At 34.8% G+C, this 16,387-nt stretch overlaps 1 pseudogene; it reads left to right on the top strand.

Annotated features, from left to right (window-relative positions):
* Positions 1 to 15,559: 15,559 nt before the first annotated feature.
* On the top strand, positions 15,560 to 15,763 carry LOC116474077 (small nucleolar RNA U3; annotated as a pseudogene).
* The last annotated feature ends 624 nt before the right edge of the window (positions 15,764 to 16,387 follow it).

Here is a 16,387-nt window from a genome sequence, read left to right as displayed (position 1 = left end):
ATTTGCTCTTTGGATTTTATGCTAGAGCTATGATTGTATTGCACAATTTTAGTGTTAGAGTTTTCTGAGTTTTTCCTTATACTTAATTTTGCTTGTTGGTTTTGGGCCTTCACACATATTTTCTTTTTGCATACTAGTGTTTTTTTCTTTCAGATTAAAGAACTCCCTTTATCATTTATTATAAGCTGGATTTGGTGGTGGTGGATTCTTTGAGCTTTTTTTTGTCTGGAAAAGACTTTATCTCTCCTTTATATTTGAAAGATATTTTTGCCGAATGTAGTATTCTTGAATAGCTTTATACACTTCAAAAATGTTGTTCATTCGCTTCTGGCGTATATGGTTTTCATTGAGAAGTCTGTTGCCAGCTCCTTTATACATTATGTGCTTCTTTCCTCTGACTGCATTTAGGATCCTCTCTTTGTCCTTGACCTTTGAGAGTTTGATTGTTTTATGTTTTAGTGGTAGGCTTACTTGGATCAAATCTGGTTGGTGTTCTCTGACCTTCCTGTGCCTGGTTATATCTTAAGTTTTGGAAAGTTTTCTGTTATTATTTATTTCAATGAACTTTCTATGTCTTAATCTTGCTCAACTTCCTCTTGAACACAAATAATTCTTAGATTTGGTCTTTTGAGGTAATTGTCTGTATCTCATAGATGATCTTCATTTCTATGCATTCATTATTTTTTTCCTCTTCTGACTGTGTATCTTCAAATAGACTGTCTTTGATCTTACCAATTATTTCCTGTTTTACCCATTCTGCTGTTGAGAACCTTTAATGAGTTTTTCAGTTCAGCAAATGTATTTCTCAGGTCCAAGATTTCTATTCGATTCAATATTTCAATATCTTTGTTAAATTTCTCTAATAAACCTCTAAATTGCTTTGATATGTTATCTTATAGATCATAGTTTCCTTAAAACTGCAATTTTGATTTTTTGTGTAGAGAGTTCACATATCAACATCTCTTTAGGGTCAGTGACTGGTTTCTTGCTTTGTCTGTTGGAGAAGGTTATGATTCCCTGTATTCTGTTTCTTCTGGAGGTATATCTATGTCTTTGCATTGAAGGATTAGTTATTTATTCCAGTCTTTTCTGTCTTGTTTGTTTGTTTCCTTTTTGGATATGTTTGTTTAAATGTTTTTGTAATTTACCTGTTGATTTTCTTTCTTCTCTCCATCACCCACTGGGTTGCTGCCTTTTTTTTTTTTTCTTTTTGGCACCAGATGATGCCTCTAGCCCCGGTTTGTCTTGATTCTAGTAAACAATCAGGATGCCTCTTATTCTGAGTAAGGGAGGTCCCAAATGGGATATCTCAGAGTATAGGAAGTCTGACTGGGAATTTGTGCCCAGGAGACCTGTACAACAAACCTCCTACAGTATGGTGCTGCTGAAAAGCCGCTCTGATTCTTGTCTCCTATGACGAAGTTTCAGAGCAGAGTTTCCAGTGCTGGAGATGATGGTCTCACCTCCTTCCTTTGTCTCTGGCTGTCCTTAAGAATATTTCTCCCTCTAGGCATCTCTGAGCTTCCCATAGGTTGAGGCAGAAACCAGTCTCTCACCAGGAACTCAAGATTGTAGGACAGCTGTTTGTCTACCTTGCTCGCTTTTTCCAATGCAGAAACTGTGAGTTGGAGAGGGAGGATTTTCAGCACACTTAATGCTGGATAGATTGGGAGGAAATAGTTTCATGGGTATGGAAGTCTAATTCTCTTACCATCAGCTTGGAGTTTTGTGGGGTGTTTGTTTGTTTGTTTCATTTCTCTGTGTCCCTGAGAACTGTCTTATCTTCATGTTTTATTTCTGTGATATTAATGGAGATAATTTTGGCACTGTATATATTTATTTTTGATTTTCTGTTGGAAGAGTAGAGCCAGCTTGCTTCTGTGCCATCATTTTGCAAACAGAAGTTACCATGCCTTCCTATTTGTAAAATGATTACAAAGCAACTATAATCAAGACACTCTACCACTGGCAAAAGAATAGACATATAAATTAATGAGATAGAATAGAGATTCAAGAAATAAAGCCATTTACCTATAATCAGCTTATTTTAGTCAAGGATTCTAAACCATCCAATGAAGAAATAATAGTTTTGTTTTGTTTTGTTTTGTTTTACAAAAAGTGCTGGGATAACTGCATAGCCACATGCAAACAGTGCTTACGTTACACCACATATAGAAATGTATACAAAATGGATCAAAGACCTAAGTGTAAAAGTGAAAACTTTAAAACTCTTAGTAGAAAACAAAGAGGTAAACCTTCATGACCTTGGGTTTTGCAAAGGATTTTTAGGTATGACACTAAAAGCTTATGCAATGACAATAACAACAACAAAAAAATAGGAAATCAGACTTCACCAAAGTGGAAAACTTTTCTACTTCAAAGGACACCACAAAGAAAGTGAAAAGACAACCACAGAAATGAGATAAAATATTGGCACATCATATATCTTGTATGTGACTCGTATCCAAAATATGTAAAGATTCTTACTACTCAATAATAAAAAGACAACCAAATCAAACATAGGTAAATCAGATTAATAAATGTTTCTTCAAGAAGCTCAACAACATTAATTAGCAGGAAAATACAAATTAAAACCACAATGAGGCTGGGCGTGGTGACTCACACCAGTAATTCCAGCACTTTGGGAGGCCAAGGCTGGTGGGTCACTTGCAGTCAGGAGTTCGAGACCAGCATGGCCAACATGGTGAAACCCCCTCTCTACTAAAACCACAAAAAATTAGCCAGGGTTGGGAGGCCGAAGCGGGCGGATCACGAGGTCAGGAGATCAAGACCACGGTGAAACCCCGTCTCTACTAAAAATACAAAAAATTAGCCAGGCATGGTGGCGGGTGCCTGTAGTCCCAGCTACTCGGGAGGCTGAGGCAGGAGAATGGCATGAACCCGGGAGGCGGAGTTTGCAGTGAGCTGAGATCACGCCACTGTACTCCAGCCTGGGCGACAGAGCGAGAGTCCATCTCAAAACAAACAAACATCACAATGAAATACCAAGGGTGTTTCAATAAAGGGTGTTGGCAAGAATGTGGAGAAATTTGAATGCTTACACTCTATCGGTGAGAATGTAAAGTAGCGCAGCTTGTTTGAAAAACAAGCTGACAGTTCCTCAAATGATTAAACGTGGAGTTATCATATAACCCAGTAATTCTACACCTAGGCATATACCCGCCAAAGGACATATGTCTACACAGAAACTTGTAAATGAGTATTTCATAGAAGCATTATTCATCTTAAACCAAAAGGTGGAAACACCTATCAACTGATAAATAAACAAAATGTGATATATCCACATACTGAAATATTATTTAGCCATAAAAAGAAACGAAGTAATGATACATGCTGCAACTTGGACAAATCTTGAAAACGTCACGCTAAATGAAAGAGGACAGTCACAAAAGACTATTATATAATTCCATTAACATGAAATGTTTAGAACCACAACATTTATAGAGACATAAAGTAGATTAATATTTGCTTAGGGCTGGGGGTGAGGGTGGGAGTCAGCTGAGGAGTGAAGGGTTTTTATGATAGGTAAAGCATGCAAGAATTTTGGGACAGATGATGAAAATATTCTAAAATTTACTGTGGTGATATTTGCATATATCTATGAATATACTTCAAAAATCTAATTTTAAAAATCCAATCCCAAGCATCACAATCCTTAATGTTGTAATTCCAAAAGATCCAAGTCCTGAAAATATAATTCTGGAAAAATTGTTTTAAAATTTCTTAAAATATATTTATTTATGTTTTTAAAATGGAGATTTATTTGAGAAACATGAAAACATGACAGAACACCTCAGAGGGCACTCTAATCAATGAAATGGGCAATTATAACACATATTTTTGCAAGCACATACTCTCATGTATACTAATGCAGTCACATGAGTACAACAGTTATAAGCAAATAGTACTAATAAAGAAATAGCTTATATAACTACCGTCATCTGAAATACAGTGACCAACAACCTAAGCCATTTGATGAGACTGATCAAAAACCATAACTGGTCACCACCACATATGCAGTCACCCAAAGAGCCAACATCTTGAGAAGTTTTATCCTTCACAAATGCAGATGTCCAAAAAGGACATCTCTTCATTTATTGAGGACATTTCAACATTTCTACACACATGCGCAATGCTTACACACAAAGCCAGTGTGACAACGCACCTTTGTGAAGTCAAATTTGCAAAAAGTGCATAAAAAATTAGATCTCTAAAAGTCTTTACGTAATTAATACTGCCAATATTAAAAATGATATGAAGATAAAATAAATAACATAGCAAATTGTAAAAAATTAATACTGACAATTTAAATGGGGGGGAATAATTTTAAAAGGAAAAAAAAAACAACAAAAATCCTAAAAAGAAAACCTGATATATGAAAAAGTGTAAATCTGCTTTTTGTGGCAGTGCAGGGGAGGCATGGTTCTCCATGGAGAACATATTCACATTCATTTTCTACGTGATGGTGCTCTTTTTGCAATTCTTCTCTGAGTCAATATTCATGGATGTGAGCATTCCCTGTTACATTTTCTCATCTTCTGTGCTATGCTTCCATGTTGTTTTGAACACGCAGAAATCCATTCTACATGCATTCATATACTGACAACAAATTTGGCAGGAACAACACTGATGATTCAAAAGCAACACCACTATGTGTCTTTTTATCCTCCTGTGCACATAATTATTTTTGAACCACTCACTGGCTTCTCCGGGCAAATGCAGCTTTAATTTATTAAAAACTCCTGGAATGTCATCAGTTAGAAGGAATGCCAATGCAGGCAAATGACACATTTTTAAGCTGAAGTTTTCATTGTGGCCTTATCACGTGGCCAATCCACTCATCTAAATTTTCTGCCAGATGCATTGAGCTGAATAAGGAAAAAACTTTATTGATAACACCTTGAAATTCACTTTTAGGAGCCTTGATTACACTGAATTCCAAGTCTATCATTATGGTTTGGTGATTCAATTAAAATCTATTTGTTTCTGCAAAGTTCACCAAAAATTCAAATAACCGTTTATAAAGTGCTCCACTTTTTTTCAGTCATTAATATATAAATGAGTGAATAAGTTGGATCCAACAGGTGTATGAATTGTATATATTTCATAAAAAAATCCTCAGGGACAATTTGAAAGTGCCGTGCATTAGCCAAAGCAAACATGCACTAGTTTTTCTGTTAGATTTAGTGGTAAATGTAAGAAGTCTATTTTCTTCGACAGTCAAATCTCTAATTAAGAATAGTTCACCATTTAATATGTTTTGTGCTACTGAAGAAACGTCAGTATCAGCAAATGTCTTTGGTTCAGAAAGTCATTGAGCTTGTAGAATTATTTTTATTCTCTGACAAAGGGTGGTTTTTGAAGCCAAGCATGGTGCTATGTGAGAAGGACCAGAAGTAGTACATGATTAAATAATTTGGCAAGAGTAGGAGAGAGTTCTTGTATTTTTTGCCTGAGTTTTCACTTCTGTGATTTTTTGAAACACTGGCTGCTCTCGTATTTGGAGAGTGATTGTGGTCTACAAATTTTGTAAAGATGTGCTGTCCATTTGAAACTCTGGTTATGGCTTGACCATTGCATTTAAGCTATTTTCTGCTTTCACAGCATCAATAATAATTAGCTTTTAAACTTTTATCTTTCATTATTAGTAGCTTCATACACTTATCACAGCCTTTTTGTGAAAGAACAATTTCACAGATATCTTCCCATTGTGTTGTAGAGAATACATGAGACGGAATGATATTTGGTTTCCCCAATGCTAAATCTGTGTTAGTTAGGGTTCTCCAGAGAGACAGACCAATAAGATGTGTATATAAATATATCAGGCAGGATTTATTAAGGGAATTGGCTCACATGATTATGGTGGCTGAGAAGTCCTACAACAGGCTGTCTGTAAGCTGGAGACTCTGTGATGCCAGTAGTATCACTCAATTCAAGTTTGAAAGACTCAGAACCAGGGAAGTCGATAGTGTAACCAAGGTCTGTGCCTCAGGATCTGGGGGGCTGCTGGTCTAAGTCCTGAAGTCTTGGTGGGTTGTATATGTCCAGAAATTTATCTATTTTTTCTCAAAATTTTTGGCATACAGTTGTTCATAGTAGTCTTTCATAATAATTTGTATTTCTGTGACAACATTTGAAATGGTCCTTTTTTAATCTCTAATTTTATTTATTTGGGTCTTTTTTTTTTCTTAGTCTAGGTAAAAGACTACCAATTTTGTTTATTTTTCAAAAACAACTCTTTGTTGATATTTTGAAACTTTTTTAGTCTCTATTTCATTTATTTCTGCTCTGGGCTTTATTATTTTCTTCCTTCTGCCAAACTGGGGTTTAGTTTAGTTTTGTTTTTCTAGTTTCTTGGGGTACATGGTTAGGTTATTAGAAATATTATTTTTTGATATACGATTTTATTGTCATACACTTGCTTCTAGAGCCACTTTTGCTGTGTCTCATAGGCTTTGGTATGATGTGTTTTCATTCTTATTTTCCAAAAAAAAATTTCAATTAGAAAATGTATTCATTGACCCATTAGTTATATAGAAGACTGTTATTTAATTTCCATATATTGGTAAGGTTTTGTTGTTGATTTATCATTTTATACTACTGTGGCTTGAAAATATAATCTTCATATTCTTAAATTTGTAAAGAATTGTTTTGTGGCCTCACATATCATCTATTCTGGAGAATATTCCATGTGCAGTTGATAAAAATATGTATTCTTTAGCTGTTAGATGGAATGTTCTGTAAATGTCTCTTATGTCCATTTGGTCTGCGGTATAGGTTAAGTCTGATGTTGCTTTTCTGATTTTCTGTCTAGATGATTTGTCCATTGCTGAATGTGGATTTTGATGCCCCACACTATTACTGTATTAGAGTCTCTCTCTCCTTTTATACCTAATAATATTTCCTTTAAATATTTGGGTGTCAGGCATAAAAATGTTTATGATTATTTTATCCTCTTGTTATATTGACTCCTCTCTCATTATATAATGACCTTCTTTATCTCTTTTTATAGTTTTTGATTTAAATTATATTCTTATCATACAAATATGATTACTCTTGCTGGCTTTTGGTTTTTGTTTGCATGAAATATTTTTATCCATCCTTTCACTTTTAGTCAGTAAGGGGAGTCTTTTTAGGCAGCATACAGTTGGGTCTTGTTTTGTTAGTCATTCAACCACTCTATATTTTTTCATTGAGGAATTTCATCATTTACATTTAAGATTGTTATTGATAAGTAAGGACTTACTACTGCCATATTGTTAATTGTTTCCTCATTGTTTTGTAGATCCTTATTTCTTTTCTTTCTTTCCATTATTTACTTCTGTCGTTTGGTGGTTTTCTGTGGTTCTAAGGTTTGTTTCATTTCTCTTTCTCATTGGTATATCTGCTCTAATTTTTTTCTTTGTGGTTACTATGGTTTTACCATAAGGAGACTTGTAGTTAAAACAGACTATTTTTAGCAGAAAACCACTTAAATTTGGTCACATAAAAATACTCTAGACTTTTCCCCCCACACAGGATTTGTATTTTGGTTGCCTTAATATCATCTTTTGTGTGCCTTAGCCACTAATCATAGGTGTTGTTTTTGACCATTTTTATTTTAAATCTTCATACTACAGGATTGAAAGATTTACATAACACCGTTTTGGCACCAAGATATGGTTATGGATTTTCCTGTATTGATGACACTTATACTTTCACATACTTTCATGACAGCAATTTTCTTCCTTTTGTTTCCAATTGTAGCACTTCTTATTCGTTTCTTGGAAGGCTGGCCTAGTAGTTATAGTACATTGTATTCTTGTCTTATAGTTTTTTTCTTTTAGCACTTTGAATACATTATCCCTCTCTATACTGGTCTGGAAAATTTCATCTGAAAATTTTGCTAATAGTCTAATGAAAATTTCCCTTATATGTGATGAAATATTTCTCTTGCAGCTTTTAGAATTCCTTTTGTCTTTGACTTTCGACAGTTTGATTATAATATGCCTCAGAGAAGGGTTTTTTTTTTCTTTTTTTTGGTTGAATTTCACCGGGGACTTTTGAGCTTCTTGTATCTGAATGTCCATATCTTTCCCTAAACTTGGGGAGTTTTTAGCTATTATTTTGTTAAACAGATTTTCTGTGCCTTTCTTTATTTCTTCTTTCTCTATACTCCTATAATGTAAACATTTGTTCACATAATGGCATCCTATAATTCCCATAGACTTTCTTCTATTTCTCGGAATGGGTTATTTCAAAAGACTGTCTTCAAGTTCTGAAATTCATCTAGTCTGTTATAAAAGTTCTCAATTATATTTTTATTTTATTGATTGAATTCTTTTACTTGAAGAATTCTGTTTTTTTCTTCTGATATCTATCTTTTTGTTGAATTTCTGAAATTATAAATTATTTTCCTGATTTGATTGTTGTTTGTCCGGTTGGAAATGGTATGTTGACTTTGGTTCTGAGTGTGCTCAGTAGCATGGTCTATGAACAGATTCTTCAGCTGTAATCCTCATCTGCAATGTGTGCAAATGACCCAGGTACCTAGGCTACAGGGGTTTGTGATGGTGGTGGCATAATTTTTCTGGGGTAAAGAGCACTGGGTTGGTTTGAGGGCCAATTGCATGTGGGTGGGGTGTGCCAGCAAGTTGTGTGGCAGGCTGTCTGGGAGGTTGGGGCCACCATCAGACTGGTTGTCAGGCTAGGTGCAGCATGTGTGGGCCAGGCAGCTGTGTGGGGTCCTCTCTGAGGATGATGGAGTCTCATTCATGCTGGCTGTTATTCCAAGAGAGGGTGTGCTCTAGCTGACTGGATACATGGAGCTTCTCCACTGCTCAGGCCTGACTGTTTTCCTGAGGGATAGGGTGCCTCATGCATTCATACATTGGGGTCTTGGTCAGTCCTTCAGGCATAAACTCCCAGCAACCTGTGTACTGGTGCTGCAGGCATGCATGTGAATGTTAGTATAAGGATAGTGAGGCATCAGGGATAAAGGGAGCTGGTGGCTACTGGTCTCAAGGCAGGACACACTTTAGGTCTGGGTCTGGTTTCAAGATGGCACTGTAGCAGCTTAGGTTGCAGGGATCGGGGTTGCCAAGAGTGTTTCTGCTCTGTGATAATACAGCTGTGTGGACTCCTAGCAACTGTCGATACTGGATTTGGTGCCTATGAGAACTGGGGATCCTCTTGCAGCAATGGCTACTTGTATCTGGTGGTGATAGGGACTCCCAAGGGTCTCTAGTTTACCTTTTCCCCACAAGAAGACTCCCCTGGCTCTGAGCTGATCCCAGTTGGGGAGACAGAATGGCAGAGACAGGATGAGTTGCTTCACTCTCTATGGTGCTATCCTGAGTTTCCATGCTCCTCAGGAATTTCACTACTTCCCTGATGTTCTCCAGCATACTTCCTCAGTTACTCATGTCAAAATATAGTTGTTTATTTGTTATTTTGTTCCCTTCATTGGGGGTGGGGGATGTGTATCAGACAACTCTTATTGGCCAAATTACATTCCAGTAACATTTGTATTTTTCTTTAGTCAATATTTTTACTCTTATATTTGATTATAAGTATTCTAGAAATTCTCAACACTCATTAGGGGAAGTCAAATGTCTTAAAGTATAACCCAAACTCCCTTCTCATACGCCTGCCTCCAGTAGATTAGAAAAAAAGAAGCTCCATCACCTAGAAGGACCTCCTGTTAACCAGCCTCTAACTAGCCATCGGTGCAAAAATAATTCAAATTCCTGCATGTCTCCCTGACTGCTCCTTGACTCTGTCATTATAATGGATGTAGTTTATAGATATACAGAAGACAGAGGCTAGATTGTAGATCCTCTTCTTCACTCTGCCTTTTGAATGGCTCATAGGAAAGGCAAGAACGATGCAGAAGGGTTTCACCCAAGAGGCACTTTAACAGATGTAAATATAGCCCTCAATTGGAAGATGTTTCAGAATGCACCCTGAGACAAAGTTTCAATTAATATAATGTCTACTAGACCAACTAACAGGCAGGGTAAAGTCCTGAGCATCCAAAACAGCCACAATGAACCAGTAGAGTCTTTTCCTCTACTCTTAGCACAGTTTTCTCTTGGAGATTTAGCAAAGGCAATTTTCATTTTTATGTGCTTACTTTCTTTAAGATTTATTAAACTATGCAAAGGCCCTCTTTGACAAACGGAAGGTTCCAAACTTTCTTTTTAGTAAGTGAACTACTTCCAGGCTAAACTGTAAGGTAGAAGTTCTTCAGAGATTTGTTTCTTTTCTCTTAGTACCTCTGGCTGCTCCTAATAATTTGATTTCTCTTTACCAGTGATTCCTGGTGTATTATTCTGGCTTAAATTGTTTTATTTTCCTAAAGTATTTGTTGTGTACTTCGGTTAATACAAGGACCAATTTTAAAGTACCTTTAATATGAGATTTCTGCCTTCAACTTTGACGAAATAGCTTATAGGAGGCAACATCCCCACTGAAAGCACCTTTAAAAACTGAAAGAACTATAACATATGCATGTGTGAAAACATCAGAGAGCTTCTGATACAGTCAGGACTCAAGAGACCAGAATCCTTAGAGAAAGGAACACTCACTGAGGGAATCCAACATTTTGTGGACTGGTTTTCTCCTTGAAGTGTGTGATAATTAATTAGCCGTATGTAGCAAGGCACTGAAGAGCTACACAATAAATTGAGCAGAGATCCAAGAAGAAAACAGTGGTTTAGCAGATCTTTCGGCAGCCTCATGGGGCTGCGAACACAAAATTCGGAATTTGGGCTTTTAAATGTACCAAGACTTGAGCATGCCAAGATTCCAGAGGAAGGCAGGCGTAGACAACTGATCATGGAACTTTGAACAGATTTTCCCCTGGAGACATTAACTAATGCTTAAACTAAGAAACCGACAAAAAGGAGCTGAAAACCTGATTTGAGATTTCAGCAATCTTACAGCACTAAGGTGACACAAATTAGCATTCTGAATTTGCCAATTAAAAAGGCTCTAGGAAACATGCTAGCTTTCAGTTGGGATCACTAGAGAGCTATATCTCAGGAATAAAGGGGATACAACAGAGGGAAGCTTACAAAAACTAAACTCTAACACGAAGTCAGCTCACTCCCTGATTGGAATACATGACCTGCCCCTACCCTTGCTGACATCCAGAGGGTAGGGTGAAACCTTTCCTGAAAGCATGACATGACAAAGCACCTGTAGCCTGTAGTTTTTTTCATACAGAATGTCTGGCATTTAATAAAAATTAACAGGCATATAGTGAATTAGAACAATAACTCCAAATAGTTAAAGGGAAGATAAGTGAACTAGCATACAGATTAGAAGCAAATATCCAAATTAAAAAAAAGAAAGGGGAGAAAGCCATACAGTATAAAAAACATGGGAATTGGTAAAAAGACATAGCACAAATTTAATTGGAAATTCAGAAAGGATGAAGACAAAAAATAGAGTAGGTAAAATGCTAAAATATCTGAGAATTTTTCCAAACAAAACTATTAAGTCAGATTCAATAAGCACTACAATCTGTAAATCTATAAAATACAAAGAAAATCACATATAGGCACGTAGTAGTGAAACATCTGAACTCCAGAGATAAAGGGGAAATGTAAAAAGCAGAAGAGAAAAAAAAATACATTAGATTCAAGTAGCAAAGAATAGATACAGCTGCCTTCTCAACATAAATGATTGAAGCCAGAAAACAAGGCAATGATACCTTTAAAATATTGGAGGAGTTGGTTGGAGGGCGGTGGGGGGTTACAAGCCTGTCAAACTAGAATGTTATATCAGTAAAAATATCATTTGAAAGTGAAGTCAAAGTCAAAGAATGTCCATTAAAACAAAACAGAAAATTTGTCACGGGCAAATCTACACTGAAAAGCATAATGAAGAAAATTATTTGAACAGAAGAAAATTGATCCCAGAAAGAAATACAGGAAGAAGAAACAATAGAGCAAATGAAAAAAATAAATATTTGGGCAAGTCTAAATAAAAATTAACTAGAACAATAATAATAATGTTTTAAATTAAATACATTTAAAGCTAAAATTCTTGATAACAATAGCACAAAAGGAGGGAAAGCTTAAATGTAATTAAAATGCTCAATGTGCTAGCCATGTCCAGGTGATCCTCATCATGGCAAGATTACTGACTTATAGTAGATTGTAATATATCATGTGTATATTGTAATCTAAAGGATAGCTTCTAAAATAATATATAATAACTGCCTGATAAAAGGGGAAATAAAATAGTTGTATAATGTGTTAATTCTAAAAAAAAAGTCAAATAAAAAGAAGCAGAACAAATGAAACAAATGGACAACAATACAAATTTTATGATAATGGATATAAATCTAAATATGGATGAACTGTTCTATTTAAAAGACAAAACTAACAGAGGCAAAAATAGGATAATATAAAATAATTAATGTAAAGGAAATAACAAAGAACAAATGGTACAAAAAAAAAAAACCCACACAACCAAATGACAAAAGAGTAAACACATAATGTCAATGGACTAAACTATCCATTTATGAAACAATAATTTTTCAGATTGGAAAAGAAATAAAGCCACTATATTTTAATTAGAAGAGCCACACCTTAACTTTGAAGATGCAGGACTAGAGCAAGTAAAATGTTTTTAAAAAGTGCGTATCACGCACACTCTAAACAAAGGAAGCTGATTTTGCCAGTCTAACATCAGACAAAATAGCTTTTAATCAGGAAGCATTACAATATACAGAGCTATTTCATAATGATGAAAGGTATTTCATAATGATGAAAGGTTCAGTCTATCAGGAAGATAGAGTATAAATTTGTATGTTCTCAATTATATAGCAAAAATTAATGGACTTAAAAGCAGATAGGCAAGTGCAAACTGGCAGAGGAAAACCTTAATCAGCTGCAATTAATAATAGAATGAGCACACAAAAAATAGAGAATAATTGAACAATATGATTAAAATGTTTGACCTAATAGATATATATAAAACATTGTATCCAACAACTGCAAAATACACATTGTCATTAAGTTCACATGAAATAGTTACTACAATATACCATATCTATGCTGGTACATAAAATGGTATTTCAGAAGAGTAAATTCATTGAAAATGTAACTCATTACAGTGAAATAAAAATATATATCAATATTTCTGAGATTCAGCTAAGCAATGCCTAAAGAAATTTGTATAGCTAAAATTTATATATTTCAAAAACATAGAACAGCTGAAAAACAACAATATCTTTTTCATCCCAAGAAATTTAAAAATGAACAGCAAATTAAAGCCAAAGGAAGTAGTAGGGGAAAAAAAAACAAAGATATAAGCAAAGATTAATAACAAAAAAAGCAAAGCCAAAAGTTTATTTTTAAAAATATGAACAAAAAGAAAAAAGTACGAGCAAGCATAAATCAGAGGAAAAAATACAGATTATTAATATCAGAAATTAAAAACATCACTAACGATTTTACAGACATGAAAAACTTAAAGGACATAGTATAAAAATGTACAAATTTCTATTGAAAAACATCATGTTTTAGGACTGACAAAAGAAAGAGTAAACAATTTTAAAATTTTGGTTTTCATCAAATAAATTATACGTATAATTAAAATGTTTTTCAAAATGAAAGCTCTGGGCCCAAATGGCTTTCAATTGTGAATTCTTCAAACACTTGAGAAACAAACAGTGACAATCTTACTTTTGTATTCTGAGAATATTCTACAAAATAATTTCCCATGATTTACATTTTAAAAAATCCTAAGAATAGAAAAGTTGGAAAACCTCCCACATTTAAGAAATCAGTTCAGCATAACCTTACTACCAAAACCTAACAGACTTTACAAGAAAAAAATTTACACTGATATATCTCATGATTATATTTTTTAAAAAACTTAATATAAAACATAAATGTTCACTAATACTACTTTTATTTAACTTTGTCCTGCAGTCCCAGATAGTACATAAAGAAAAAAAATAATAAAGTGGGTAAAAGTTAGAATGGAAGAAATAAAAGTATCATTAATTGTGGACAACTTGATTAGTTATAAATAAAAAAACTAAGCTAAACTAATATAATTAGTTAACTGAGTTTAGCAAGGTTACTGAATATAATACCAACATACAAGATTAATTGTAATTCAATATATCAACAAAAATTGGAAAATAAAATTAAAATAATATCATTTATAGTGACTTTGAAAAACAAAAACTAGCAATCAATTTAACAAGAGATGCACAAAACAACTGCACACAAAAAATACAAAGCATTTTTGACAGATATCAAAGAACATGTAATTAACTTGAGAGACATACCATGTTTGTTTATTAGAAAATCAATATTGTAAAGATGGTAAACCTGCCCCATATTTGTCTATACACACATTCTGATCTCAATCAAAATTTCTGAATATATTTAGTAGATGACAAATGGAAATGTCCATCAATGGATGAATGGTTTCTTTAAATATATATATATATATATATATATATTTTATTTAACCATTCTGATATATATATATATATATATATATATATAATGGAATATTGTTCAGCCTTTAAAAAAGGAAATTCTACCATATGTGACAACATGAATGAACCTTAAGGACATTATGCTAAGCAAAATTAGCCAGTCACAGTATTACCAGCACCATGCTCTGGGTTCTTGAAATCTCCCAGATAGAAATCAAGGGAGATTACCAGACAGAGCAGCAGACAGAAAGTGAAAGTGTATTAAGCTTGTGCACAAGGGAGTCAGTACCACCAAAGGAAAAGGGTGGGCTGCTCCTCAAGAGAAGTATGGGAAAGAGTTTCATCAGTTATGTCCGGGAGGGGTTTCTCTAGCACTTGAACAGTGGCTTTACATGCTTCTTCATACCTAGCACATTACATTATCATTTTAAACCTCCACTCCTGGGCATAATTTTTAGCATTGAAATGAGGTCACTGTAAGGTCAAGTTTAAGTCTAACTGCGCAGGAAAGGCCCTGGGGAATTTAGTCAGGCAAATCCTCTGCCCATGACAGGAACTCGTGGTAAATAGTGCCTTGGTTCTTTTGCTGCTGATTGGCTTGAAGTTAGGTAAGCTACAGCTTGAGTACAGGGCTTTTGTTCTTTTTCTCTAAACTACATTAAATTAGGAAACCAGCCTGCCTGCCTGTCTCAACAGAAGAACAAACACTGCATGATTCCTTTTATATCAAATATCTAAAATAGTGAAACTCACAGAAACTTAGAGCAGAATGGTGATTGTTAGAGAATGGATGGAGGGGCATATAGGGCATTCAATTGGTATGAACTTTTAGTTATAAAATATGAATAAGTTATATAGATCTTCTGTACAACATTGTGCCTATAGTTAACTGTATTATGCATATCAAGTGTTCCTACTACAATAATAACAACAAAAATAAAGCACCATTATGAGCCAAGAGGCAAACTACCTGTTAGAAGAAGATATTTGTAATAAATATAGTCAATATAGGACTCATGACCTGTATATATAAGTAATTACTGCATATTAATAGAATAAATGCAGAAGAATTCCAATAGTGGATATCTAAAGACTATTCTTTCAGGGATCATTATGGGAGAAGTTTTTCTGAATGTCTAAAGAACCAGAAAACCATGAGGACAGACAGCAGCATTCTTTTCTGAGCATGAAGCTGGCTCTTGGCAATGGTTTGCTGCAACTGCCATTTGCCATTGCCGATCATTTTTCTCTTCCTTTGGGAGAGTGAGGGGAAGAGAATGCAATCTGAGTGATATTTCTTAAAAGAGGAAAAAAAGACCAATAATATATGAAAAGGTGCTCAATTCTATTAGACATCAATTAAAATCACAATAACTTAAATACACACCCACCAGAATTGCTTAACTGAACAAACCAAACCAAACCAAATCAAAACAAAGAAATCAACTGACAATACTAAAGTTGGTGGGAATGTGAAGCCATTAGACATTTTATACACTACCAGCAAGGGTAAAAATTGGTGCAACCACTTTGGAAAATAGTTTGGTAGTATCTAATAAAGCTAAACAGACAAATGGCAACAATCCAGTTGATATGGTTAAGCTTTGTGTCCCCACCCAAATCTCATCTTGAATTGTAATCCCCATAATCCCCACATGTCAAGGGAGAGACCAGATGGAGCAGGTGGGGGTAATTGAATCATAAAGGCAGTTTCCCCCATGCTGTTCGCATGATAGTCAGTTCTCACAAGATCTAATGATTATGTAAGGGGCTCTTCCCCCTTCTCTCAGCACTTCTCCTTCCTGCTGCCTTATGAAGAAGGTGCCTTGCTCCCCTTCACCTTCCACCATGATTGTTAAGTTTTCTGAGGCCGTCACAGCCATGCTGAACTGAGTCAATTAAACCTCTTGCCTTTAT

This window comes from Hylobates moloch, unplaced genomic scaffold, assembly GCF_009828535.3.
Source record: "Hylobates moloch isolate HMO894 unplaced genomic scaffold, HMol_V3 SCAFFOLD_8, whole genome shotgun sequence".
NCBI lineage: Eukaryota > Metazoa > Chordata > Mammalia > Primates > Hylobatidae > Hylobates > Hylobates moloch.
This window is presented reverse-complemented; position numbering and strand designations above follow the sequence as displayed.